Genomic DNA, 11985 nt, shown 5'->3' with positions numbered 1-11985 from the left:
CAGCTAATTTTCTGTATTTTTAGTAGAGACAGGATTCCACCATGTTGGCCAGGATGGTCTCGATCTCCTGACCTCGTGATCCACCCGCCTCAGCCTCTCAAAGTGCTGGGATTACAGGTGTGAGCCACTGCGCCCAGCCTATGATGATTATTATTATTACTTCTTGGTCAGGTCAGCGGCTTGGTCAGGATGTGCTCACAAAGGGGAGTCGAATATGAGCTATACCAAGACACAGAGGTACAATTTCAGCAGGAAGAGAGAGAATTTTAGATATCAGGGAATGAGAAGTTTCTGAGCATGCTTGGAGGGCACTAGAGTCAATTTCCCTGTTGTACAGGAGACTGGAGGCTTGAAGACCCACCAGAAAGGTCCTGGGGCCAGCAGGGAGAAGGACCAGGAGTGGGTCAAGAGAGTGGTAAGGGAGCTGGGGAGAAGGGGATGGATACCAGCAGCCTTATGAGGCTCCGAAATCCATCCTGATACCCATCTCCCCCTCCTGCAATAGGCTGCAGACAGTCCCTGCACTGGACAGGCTGGAGCCCAGCCTTGGCCCCAGTGAGGGCCCCCGAGGGAAGACAGTCGCCTGCCACTCTGCACATGACTAATCAAAGGGCCCGTGGGGCTGCCCCACCACCATTCCTCTGGTTAATGCCTAATTGGACCAAACTTGGAGGCTTGGGTGGCAATCAGCCAAGTGGATAATTGCCCAGGTTAGCCTTGATCACAGGCTCCCTGGGAGTCGATCACAGTAGCTCCCCTCACGCTGCAACTCCTTGGGCCTCTCATCTCGGGTGGAGGCAGCTTGTAGGAGGGAAGCCTCAGAGAATCCTACTGGTGGGGAATCCCTCTGGACATCTTGAGCAACACACCATAGCAGCCTGCTTGATGCCTGTGGTCATCCTGGATGCTGGTGACAGGTCCCTGAAGGCACAACTCACAGTGGCTGCAGCAGCTGCATAAACATCTCACTGGGAGCCAGGAAACAGCAAAAAGCCTCATTGCTCCTGTATAAGCAACAAGACCAGAACCTTCATGGTTTCACTAATCCATAGGGTCCAGCCTAAACTTCTAGACACCTAAGTCCTAGCCATAGAACCAGGCCTCAGTTTTGTCACATGGCAGGGGAAACAGATCTGTTCTGAGTGGTCCCAGCACAGCTGTGACCCCATTTAACAAATGCGGAGACAGAGACTTAGCAAATTTAAGTCATTTGCCTTGGGACACATAGCTAATAATAATAAAAGCATTAACAATGATATGAATAATTCTTATTTATTAACCAGGTGGAAGAGTTGCTGCTCAGCTGAACATCAACTAGAATTGCTAAGAGTTCAAACTGATTGCTGGGAGAGGTGATAAGCTCCTTGTAATTAGAGGTATGCAAGCAAAGACTCACTTATTTGCCAGGAATGTTGCAGAGGGGCTTCAAGACCTGGGGGGAGGGAGGGGACTGGACAGAATGATTGCAGAGTTGCTTTCAGCTTTGTGGGGCAGGAGCCACTTCGTTTACCTCTGTGGCCCCAGGGCCTAGTATGGTGTCTGGGAAAAGGTAGACATGGGCCTCACCTGTGCGTCAACACGCAAAACAAGCAAACAAATGTGTTCTATAACTAAAAACGTGGTAGCAGGGGAGAGGAGTGCTAATTCTTGTCTAACTCTTCTCCCTTTCCCTTAAAACACTGGTTCTCAACACAGGGTGCATAGTGGAATCATATGGGGAGCCGGAACAGAGAGGCACCTCATAAAATGCATCAAAGCCGAGGCGTCCTGCACCACAGTGAGCCATTACTCACCATGCTTTGTGATGCACACATAATCGGTCTCATGAATCTGTACAACCTTATGAAGCAGGTATTCTTGTTACCCCCATTTTATAGATGGGGGAGCTCAAACTTAGAGAGGTTAAGTCAGGTATGGGGAAGTCACAGCTGAAAACAATAAGAATAAGAATTACCTTTTATGGGGGACTTTCTCAGCTAAGTCCTTACTGGTTTCTTAGCAACCTTTATCTCATTTAATTCTCATAACAACCTTATGAGGTAGGAGCTATTATTATCCCCATCTTTTCAAAAAAGGAAACTGAGGCTCAGACTAAGTAACTCACCCAAGCTTACTGAACTAGTAGGTGGCAGTGCCAGGGTTTCGAACCAGATCTGTCCTGCTCCAAAGCCTTGGGGAAGGGGGTGCTGTGGTTGTCAATCTCAGATCCGAAGCATGGAGGAGTGGAGAGAACACTGTTCTGAGAGCCAAGTGACCTTTTCTAGTTCTCTCGTGGTCTCTGTGTGAATGTGTGACCTGGGGCAACACTACCTGTCCAGGGCCTCAGTTTATCCCTCAGTGAAACCAAGAAGGGAGCTGGAGATGGGCCTGATTTCTCAGCTCCTTTCATTTTCCATGACTCGATTCCCCACCGTGAGTTCTGGGCCACAAACCAGTTGGCTTCCTCCCTCCCTCTTCGTGAGACAGAGAGCTGGCAGGAGGGGATGATCCGCCTCAATTCTCCCACCTCCTTTTTCCTCCTCCTTCTCCTGGGCTGGGACACACCTACTCCAACTTTCTCAGCAGCCTCTCCGGCTGCTGCGGCTGCGGGCTGCGCGCCTTCCTGCTCCGAGTCTCTGCACCTCCCTCCGGAGCCTGTCAGCCTGGCCCTCGTGAGAGGGGCGCCAGCCCAGCAGCCCGCTCTGGGGCACCCTCCCCTACCTGAAGGGCACAGGTAAGAATTGCTGGAGGAGGGGAAGATGCGGGAGGGGGGCAGCAAAGTTAATCCATTCTTGAGTCTGGTTCCAAAGCAGGCTGGAAGGTAGAGAAGGAACCAGGAGATGGCTGGAACAGGCACAGAGAGGGAAGACAGGGACATCTGGGCCTGGATCATCTAGGTACACTGAAAGAAGCCAGTGAGGTAGCCAGTCCGCGGCTGGGGATCGGGGCCCAGCAATGGGCAAGGCTGAGACTGTGATCTTGTGGAGGAGGAAGGTCACATTTGCGCACGTGGAAAGTTGGATTCTTGTCCTGCAAGAATCAAATCCCCCACTTGAGCTTTCTGGAGATGAGCCTTTAAGAGGACATGGAGGAGATTTCCTCTGTTGTTTTAGGGGGAAGTGCCAGGGCCAGGAATTGAGAGTTGCTGGCTTCTTGTGTGTGTCCAGGTGGGCACAGGAACCTTATCACAGACAAAGCTACCTGGCAGCTAAGGGAGAGTCAGATAGTCTGGTCAGCCCTGGTTCTCCTGTGGCTGCTGAGATTAGGACCTCAGCTTCCCTGACTGTAGAATGGGGGCATGCATAGTCTCTAAGGGCTGTGGAAGACCGTGAGTCTGAGTGGCACCAAGACAGCACTGGAGTTGTTGGGGTGGGAACAGCCCTGTTCCCCTGTCTTGGGGAAAGCAGAAATCTGATGCATATCTCTGGAGGCAGGAGAGCCAGAGTGGAACGCCGAGCAGAGCCACTGGGCTAGAGTTCAGTTCTCAGAGCGGGTGCAGTGCCATTTGCCCCAGCATGGGGAGCAGTGAGGCAGAGCAGAAGTTTGCCAAGGGCTCAGAAATGCTGCCTCTGTGCCCAGCCTCAATCTGGAGCTGGTGCCTGGACTCCAGGGAGAGGAGGAGGTGGAGAAGCAGGCTGGGAAGTAGGTGCTTCTAGTCCTTCAGCCCTGCTTTACAGGCGGGAGCAGAGACTGGACAGGTGAAGATGCTTTGCTTGCAGGACCCTACTAAGAGTTATCACAGCTTATGCTCGTTGAATGCTTCCTGTGCTCTGAGGAATATGCTGAGCATGCAAGGTCTTTTGAAATTTTTGAGTTTTCAAATCCAGGCAGCATGGCAGAGTGGGAAGAGAATTTCATTAATCAATGTCTCTGTGACTCACAGGCTGTGTGGCCTAGGACAGTTTCTTACCTCTCTGGGCCTATGTCTGAACGTATAAAATAAAGGCAGTTGGGTGTTTGTTAAGATCCTCTCCTCCCTTTATTTATTTATTAAATATTTATTTATTTTGAGACAGGGTTTCTGTCACCCAGGCTGGAGTGCAGTGGCATTATCATGGCTTACTGCAGCTTCCACCTCCTGGGCCCAAGCAATCCTCCCACATCAGCCTCCTGGGTAGCTAGGACCACAGACAAACACCACCACACCTGGCTAATTTAAAAACAAATTTTTTTTGTAGAGATGGGGGTCTCACTATGTTGCCAAGGTTGGTCTTGAACTCTTAGGCTCAAGCAATTCTTCCACCTTGGCCCCCTAAAGTGCTGGGGTTACAGGCATGAGCCACCACACCCGGCCAAGATCCCTTCTGAATCCATTCTGTTGGGTAGACAGAGCAGGAGTGATTGTCTCCATCTTGCTGATGAAGAACCTTGAGAGGCTCAATGTTCCATGTCCCTGTAAGAGGCAAACTAGGGTCTTCCCCCAGGGCTCTCCACAGAGTACATGTTAGACTTCTGGCAGGAAGATGCTGAATCCATGATGTCAGCTAGCCTGATGCTCAGCTTCCTGCATACGCTAACTGAACTCACCTTGGCCTGTAAGTTCTCCTCCAGATGCTTTATGACAGGCTGTGGCATTGGCCTGGTGCTGGCCAGTTAAGGCCAGGTGGGAGAGGCTGTCAGGCAGGCATTAAGTTTTAGAGACAGCCTGTGTGTGTCTGGGGGGAGATGGAGTTGGTACGATTGGGGACATGCCTGCACCCCGGGGATAAACCCTGTCTTTTGGATTCATGTTGAGTGGGGAAGAACATGACCTCTAAAAGCCTCCTATGATCCCTGGGCCCCTAGAATGCAAACTGAGCTAGCTCAGAGCCTCAATACTAGTATTTCTAGGACTAATAGTACTAACACTCACATTTATGATAGAGGTTTATAGACAGGTTTACAAAGTAAAGTGTGGGTCCAACTCCCGGATATTATTAGCCATGTGACCTGGGCCTCAACTTCTCTAAAAACCTCAGGCTCCTCCTTTGAAAGATGGGGATCATCATAGTTCTTTCTTCAGAGAATTGATGTGAGAAATGAGGGGGTGCATGGAAGGTAATGCAAGAAATGTGTAAGGCCTTATTTATTATGTTCACAGTCATCAAATAATTGATTCTTCTCTCTTCCTCCTGGAGTGGGTAAGTGTGACCTAAGACTGGTCACAATTATAATTATTAATTATTTGTGTAACTTATTTTATATTGGCTCTCCTACTCAGATAAGCCATGGGTCTATCTTGCTCACTGCCCTAGGGCCTGGGTCCAGCACAGTGCCTGGCACAGAAAAAAAGCTCATTGCCTATCTGCTGAATGAATGAATGAATCTTCATTTTGAATTCATAGATGAGAACTGCTGCTTACTGGAGGACTAAGTATTAGCCCCAACCCATTCATAGATAGAGTCCAGTGGAAGGGCCCTTAGAGATCACTGAGTCAGACAGTTGGTAACGGTGAGGCCTCACCAGGGAAGTCTGGTCACTTGACTAAGGTCACACAGCAGTGGGGAAAACCAGACCACTACGCAGAACTTGGACTTGCCTCTGTTTCACTTGCCTAGCCCAGTTCAGGAGATGTTCCTGTTTTTCATGTAAGTGGCAGATCAGTCTTGAAGGCCAGCTGGCTCCCACATCCTCCAGAGGCAATGTGGGATCAGCAACGAGGTTGATCTCTAGATTGTAAGCTGCCCTCCAGGGAACAAAAACATCATCAATCAGACTCCTCTCTCTCAACATGCACCAACACACACATACATACGCACACACATACACACACACAACTCCATCACTATTGCCAGTGAGTTAACAGATAGCTGTAACTGTACAACTTGAAGAACCCTTGGGAATTCTCTGAAGTCTCCCTTGAAGAATCATTGCTCCCATTTTACAGATGGAACCATAGCTTTTAAACTAGTTGCCTAGAGTCACATAGCCAGTTTGCCTGGGTCGGCATGCACTCAACAGTGAGCTATTTGTGAGAATTCTCAATGACTTGGACCCTCTATGTGCAGGTCACCGGGTTAGGCCCTTTTACAAACTTCTTCTCTTCTTCTACTCTACACAACTGCCCACATCACCCTCTACTGCTTCTTGTTGTTGTCATTGTTTTCAGTGTGGAGACCACGAATAGAGACTCAGAAAGGTTAAGCTAATTCCTGTAAGTCACACGGTTCTGTTACCTTAATAGACACTTAATGAGCAGTTACAATGTGTCAAACCCCCAAAGACTCACAGTTGATAGAGGCAGGCCCATAATGGGTGGTTTAATATCTCGAGGTAAGTAGTAAAACACAGGCAAACTCAGGCTGGCATGGGGACCCAGAGGAGTGACAGACAGTAGCTGGGTTATAGATTCAATGAAGCTCTTGGAGGAGTTGGCACTGAACATCAGTTTTAAAGGCTGAATGAGAGTTAAATAAGGAAAGAAAAATGGGAAAGGCATTTAACAGAGGGAAAATAACATATGCAAAGGCGCAGCAGTTAAAGAAAACAGCAGATGTCTGCAGGAACCTATAAACTGGGTGGGGAACATCTGGAGACATGGTCTGAGAGATAGGTTGGGGCCAGATCATTGAAGGCCCCAACCTACCTCTTTTTTGTATGTGTCAGGCCAAGGAGCATGGCATTTTCAAAAAAATGTCACATATATATAATGTACTATTGAAGGAAAATTATAGACATACACAGAAGTAAACAGAATGGTGCAAAGAAGCCCTATCACTCAGCTTCAACAATTATGGTTTTTTTTTTTTTTTTTTTTTTTGAGACAGAGCCTCATTCTGTTGCCTAGGTTGGAGAGCAGTGACATGATTGATCTTGGCTTACTGCAACCTCCACCTCCTGGGCTCAAGTGATTCTCATGCCTCAGCCTCCTATGTAGCTGGGACTACAGGCGTGTGACATCATACCCGGCTAATTTTTGTATTTTAGTAGAGACAGGGTTTCACTATGTTGCCCCAGGCTGGTCTTGAACTCCTGACCTCAAGTGATCTGCCTGCCTCGACCTCCCAAAGTGCTGGGATTACAAGCATGGGCCACTGCGCCCAGCCTGAGCCACTGTGCCTGGTCAACAATTTTGTTTCCTCTATACCTCCACCAACTCTTCCCCTATCAGATTATCTTGAAGCAAAAATCCCAGATATATGATTGCACCTGAAAATATTTCCATATATCTCTTTAAAACAGAAACAATTCAGAAAGTATTTTCAGGAGCATGGCTTTTATTTTATAAACATTGGAGCACTCTAACTGTTAGGAGTATAAGTTAGAGTGCTTTGGCTAGGTAGACCTACCTGCCCGTGAGGTAGAACACCAATTTAAGGAAAGGAGTCAGATTAGAAGGCTAAGATATCCTGTTTTTTCCCCCTTGGCTGATCACAGTGCCTGATACTCCACCACTACCCATTGATTAACAAATTATCTTCTGAAATCCATCCCTTCCTGAAAGGGGCAATGTCATAAGCATTTTCCAGTGTGGGTCTGCAAAAGACAGAAATCCTGCCTTGCCCCTTTTTCCGTTCCTGGGCGGCCCCTGCAAGACCACCTGAGGCAACAGGAAAATGCCATCTATCCTTCCGCTGGCTGGGGGCAGGGAGCTCACAGAGGAGAATTCTCTGGTTCCCATTTGGCTCCAGTGCCCGCAGCAGTTGGCCTGGGCACAAGCCAAGCAGGATGAAACACGCCAGTGGTACGGTAACGTCAGCATGTGTGCACGTGTTGGCCTGCATGTGCTCACGTGTCCAGTGTCAGAGCTGCTGCCTGTCCCTGCAGCATCCTCTCCCCTCAGGGTCTTCCCATCAAATGCAAGGCTCAATGGTGCCAAACGTATCATTTTGGACCCTTGGAAGCTTAGCCTGAGGAAGCGGTAGCGATCGCTATCAGTATGGCACGTGAGCTCTGGAGTCGGGGTGCTTGAGTTCCAGTCCTGGCCTTAACACTTTCCATCTCTGTTACCTTAACACATGATTCCACCTTTCTGAGAGTTGTATAATGCTACCTATTGCACAGAGCTGCTGAGAGTTGATGTGTGTAGAGTGTTTAGCATAGTCGGCACAAGCTAAGAGCTCTCTAAATGTTAGTTACTATTATAGATTTGGGGGCTCCTGAAGTCTTGGGAATTGACTCAGAGAATTATAGCATCTTGAAAAATTCCTAGAAGCTCAAACTCTTGGAAGCGTATATTAGAGAACCCTGTTGGATCCCTGGTACACTCTCTACTCTGTCCTGGTAGTGTCTGACAAATTCAAAAACAGAGTGCATAAATTGTAAGTTACAGCTGATATTTTTTTTTTTTCCTTGAGACTGAGTCTTGCTCTGTTGCCCAGGCTGGAGTGCAATGATGCAATCTCAGCTCATTGCAACCTCCACTTCTCGGATTCAAGTGATTCTCCTGACTCAGCCTCCTGAGTAGCTGGGATTACAGGCATGTACCACCATGCCCAGCTAATTTTGTATTTTTCGCAGAGATGGGGTTTCACCATGTGGGTCAGGCTGGTCTTGAACTCCTGACCTCAAGTGATCCAACCTGCCTTGGCCTCCCAAAGTGCTGAGATTACAGGCATGAGCCTGGCCACAGCTGATAAATTTTTATAAAGTGAACTCGAATGGTGGCTAACCAGTAACTGGCACAAAAAGCAGACATTCCTAGCCCCCTGAGACCCCCCTGGTGCCCCTTGCCAGTCATTGGCCCCTGTTGAGTGACTCTTATTCAGATGGCCCAGCTATTCTCAATGCCTCTGAGGATGGCCACGTCACTCCTTCTTTAGGGGCTATTTACTCTTGTTAGGAGAACTCCAATTATTAGAGAGGTCCAGTGAGTTAATTTGGAAGTTGCTAAATTAAACTTTACCTTAAATTATTTCATTTTTACTGTCATATTTCAGGGGCAGCCTAATTTAGAGGCAAGTTTCCCAAATGTCTGGGGCTGTTTTTTAAAAAATACAAATTACTTAGCCCCATCCTAAGTCTACAAACTTAGATGGAGGAGTGTGAGGGTGAAGGACAGGAATCTGTATATTTTTTTAAGCTCCAAGGGGGCTCGAGGTGAGGTCTAACTGGGCTTGGTAGCCATTGGACTAGCTGTTCAGAGTGTGGACTCAAGTCAGATAGATCATTTGTTCCAATCCGTGCTCCACACTGACTGGCCATTGACCTTGGACAAGGCACATGGCCTTTCTGACCCTCAGTTTTTTCATTTGTAAAATAGAGATAGATGAAAGGATAGTACCTGCCTTTGTGGGTTGCTGAAAGGCACTGAGACATCCACAGCACAAGCGCGCACTAAGTTCTAGGTGCTATAATCAACGTTAGTTACTATTATACTGGGCAGAGACCGTATGTGGTGCAGCCAAGGGAGTACTGAATCTGGCATCTGAAGTTTTGTGTTTGAGTCTTGACCGGGCCGCTTGCTAGCGGTATGACCTTGGACAAGTCTTTTGAGCCCCCATCTCCTGGCCTTGACTTCCCCATCTATAAAATGGAAATACTCCTTGCTTCCTTCATGGGGTCTTTGAAGGAATTAAATAAGAAAATGGACCAGAATATTGCTCCAAGAACAGAAAAATGCTGCAGGAAGTAAGCCCCAATGAGCTGGAACCCAGCTAAGCCTGGGAACCCTGTGGAAAGTGGGCTTGCCATTGTTCTCGCGGTTCTGTGTGGGCAGGCCGGGCAGGGGAGGGTAAAGGGAATCATTGAGGTGTTGGTTTTCCACAGCCCTGGTATGCCCTGGCATGGTTCCTGAGCTTCTTGGTTTCTGAGAACTGTCTCCTTCCTGGTTCCTAGGGCAGGAAGGGTCCAAGATCCCATAGCTGTGAAATCCTATGCAATTTGCAGGTAGTCCAAATGCTTTTATTATTTTAATGTCTTCTTCTTTTTTAATTAAAGTCTTCTTTGAAGTCCTTTACTAGTGTTTAAAAACACTTTTTTTTTTTTTTTTTTTGAGACAGAGCCTCGCTCCGTCACCCAGGCTGGAGTGCAGTGGTGCAATCTCAGCTCACTGCAACCTCTGCCTCCCAGGCTCAAGTGATTCTTGTGCCTCAGTCTCCCAAGTAGCTGGGATTACATGTGTGTGTCATCACACCCAGCTAATTTTTTTATTTTTACTAGAGACGGGGTTTCACCATGTTGGCCAGGCTGGTCTTGAACTCCTGACCTCAAATGATCCACCCACCTTGGCTTCCCAAAGTGCTGGGATTACTGGTGCAAGCCACCATGCCTGGTCCCTAAAAAAAAACCTTTTTAATGAAGTATAATATGCATACAGAAAAGTGCACAAATCATAAGTGTACAGCTCAATAAATTTTCCAGAAACTAACCAGCTCCCAGATTAATAAATAGAATATTACTACTATTCCAGAAGCCCTCTTTGTACCCTTTTCAGTCACTCACCACTTCCCTCCCATGTAAGAGTGACATTATCTTAATCTAATCTATAGATTTGTTTTGCCTGCTTTTAAACTTTATAAACATGGACTACCACAGTATGTACTTTTTAATATATGACTTCTTTTGCCCCGTATTATGTGAATGGGATTCATCTCTATTGTCACCTAGAACAATAGTTCATTTGCTTTGCTGTATAGTATTCCATTATATGACCATACTGAAATATACTTGTCTATTCTGTTCTTGATAGCCATTTGGTTTGTTTCCAATTTGGGGCCGCTATAACTGGTGCTGCTTTGAATAGTCTTGTGATGAATCTTTTGGTGAACATATGTTCACACTTCTGTTGATCTAGGAGTGGAACCGCTGGGTCATGAGGTGTGCATATATGAATGGAACTCTCTTATTTTCAGGTTAAGTTCTATTTATTACAAGTAGAACATGGCTCCCCAGAGTTCAGTCTCTATCTAGGAGATAGAAAGACCTCAGGAAGATGAACAGCTGCCTCTGGGGTTGGAGATGCTGATGAACAGAGGCGTGTGCAGACAGTGATACGTGTAGGCTCAGAGACTTGCAGGTGATAAAGTTAGGCATGAAACTCAGATCTGTTGCTTTCTCTCTCCCGTCTGCTCTTCTGTTTGACTTTAGCAGTAATGTTATGTCCACTTTGCTTGAGGGCCAGTGTTCCCCCCACCAACAGTCAGCAGACCACCTACAGAGGAAATATGAGTCCCACTTTGAGCCCCACAGCAGCCCTTCTGAAACAGGCTTTTTGAGGAAGAGATTGCGATTTTTAACACAGTGACATTTGAGAATCACTTCTCTAGCCTGAGCACTTTCTAAAGACTGCCGTCTTTTCCTATGTCCTCCATCCCCTCTCCGTCAGGGCATAGGATCAGGCCACATTTGGGATATCAAGTTTGAAAGTAGGCATGGTAGAGCGTAAGATCCTAAAGAGAGAGATGGTTCCCTTGTTCAGCAGATCTCAAACACCAGTCACACCAAAATCACCCAGGGAACTTGTTAAACATCTATTTCTGAGCCCCACCCCTAAGGATTTTGATTCAGTAGATCTGGGGTGGGGCTGGGAATATATATATTTTTAACCTTCACCCCCATCCCCTCAGGGAATTCCTAATGGTGGGAATCACCAGTTCAATTCACCAGCCAGCTTTGTAGATGAGAACACAGACGGGCCCAGCTGCTCTGTTGAGTTTTGTGTCTGCTGATGGCTGGGTGGAGCAGTTACCTTGGCTAAGAAAAATCGGTGTGTGTGGACAGAACCCAGGGAGGCTTAAATGTTGAACACAGGGACTTGGCCTGCAGCCCACCAGCAGAGGATCATTTGCATCTCATTAGTATGCACCTTGGGTTACTCAGGGTGCTCCCAAATCATCTCTGACCTCTCTCGTGCCTTGGCTCTGCAGTCAGGTTCAGCCAGCTCAGCAGCAGGACTGGGTGCCTCAGACAGCAGAAAAGCCTGTCTTGCCCCACTGCCAGAGCGCAGCTTCCACCTGCAGCAACCCGCCTGCCTGCCTGACTTTGTCCTAATCTGTTCTACTCAGAGAGGAGAGGACAGACAGATGGCTGGGCTGGGCTGGGCTGGGCCAGGCTGGAGGAAATGGGAATGAGAGAGAAGATTGGAA

General features: G+C 47.6%; 1 protein-coding gene across 4 annotated transcripts in view; it reads left to right on the top strand.

The window, feature by feature from the left end:
* Positions 1-2351: 2351 nt before the first annotated feature.
* The window catches only part of FAT2 (FAT atypical cadherin 2), an 85975-nt gene continuing 76341 nt past the window's right edge, over positions 2352-11985 (top strand). Inside the window, exon 1 of one of the 4 annotated variants that reach the window (XM_058440052.1) lies at positions 2352-2713. The gene's annotated coding sequence lies outside the window, so the exon portion shown is untranslated. The remainder of the gene's footprint in view (positions 2714-11985) is intronic. The other 3 variants (XM_058440051.1, XM_058440050.1, XM_032158398.2) reach the window with 3 other exon arrangements.

Source organism: Hylobates moloch, unplaced genomic scaffold (genome assembly GCF_009828535.3).
Source record: "Hylobates moloch isolate HMO894 unplaced genomic scaffold, HMol_V3 SCAFFOLD_6, whole genome shotgun sequence".
Taxonomy (NCBI): Eukaryota; Metazoa; Chordata; class Mammalia; order Primates; family Hylobatidae; genus Hylobates; species Hylobates moloch.
Note: the sequence above shows the minus strand (reverse complement) of the source record. Positions and strands in the feature narration are given on the sequence as shown.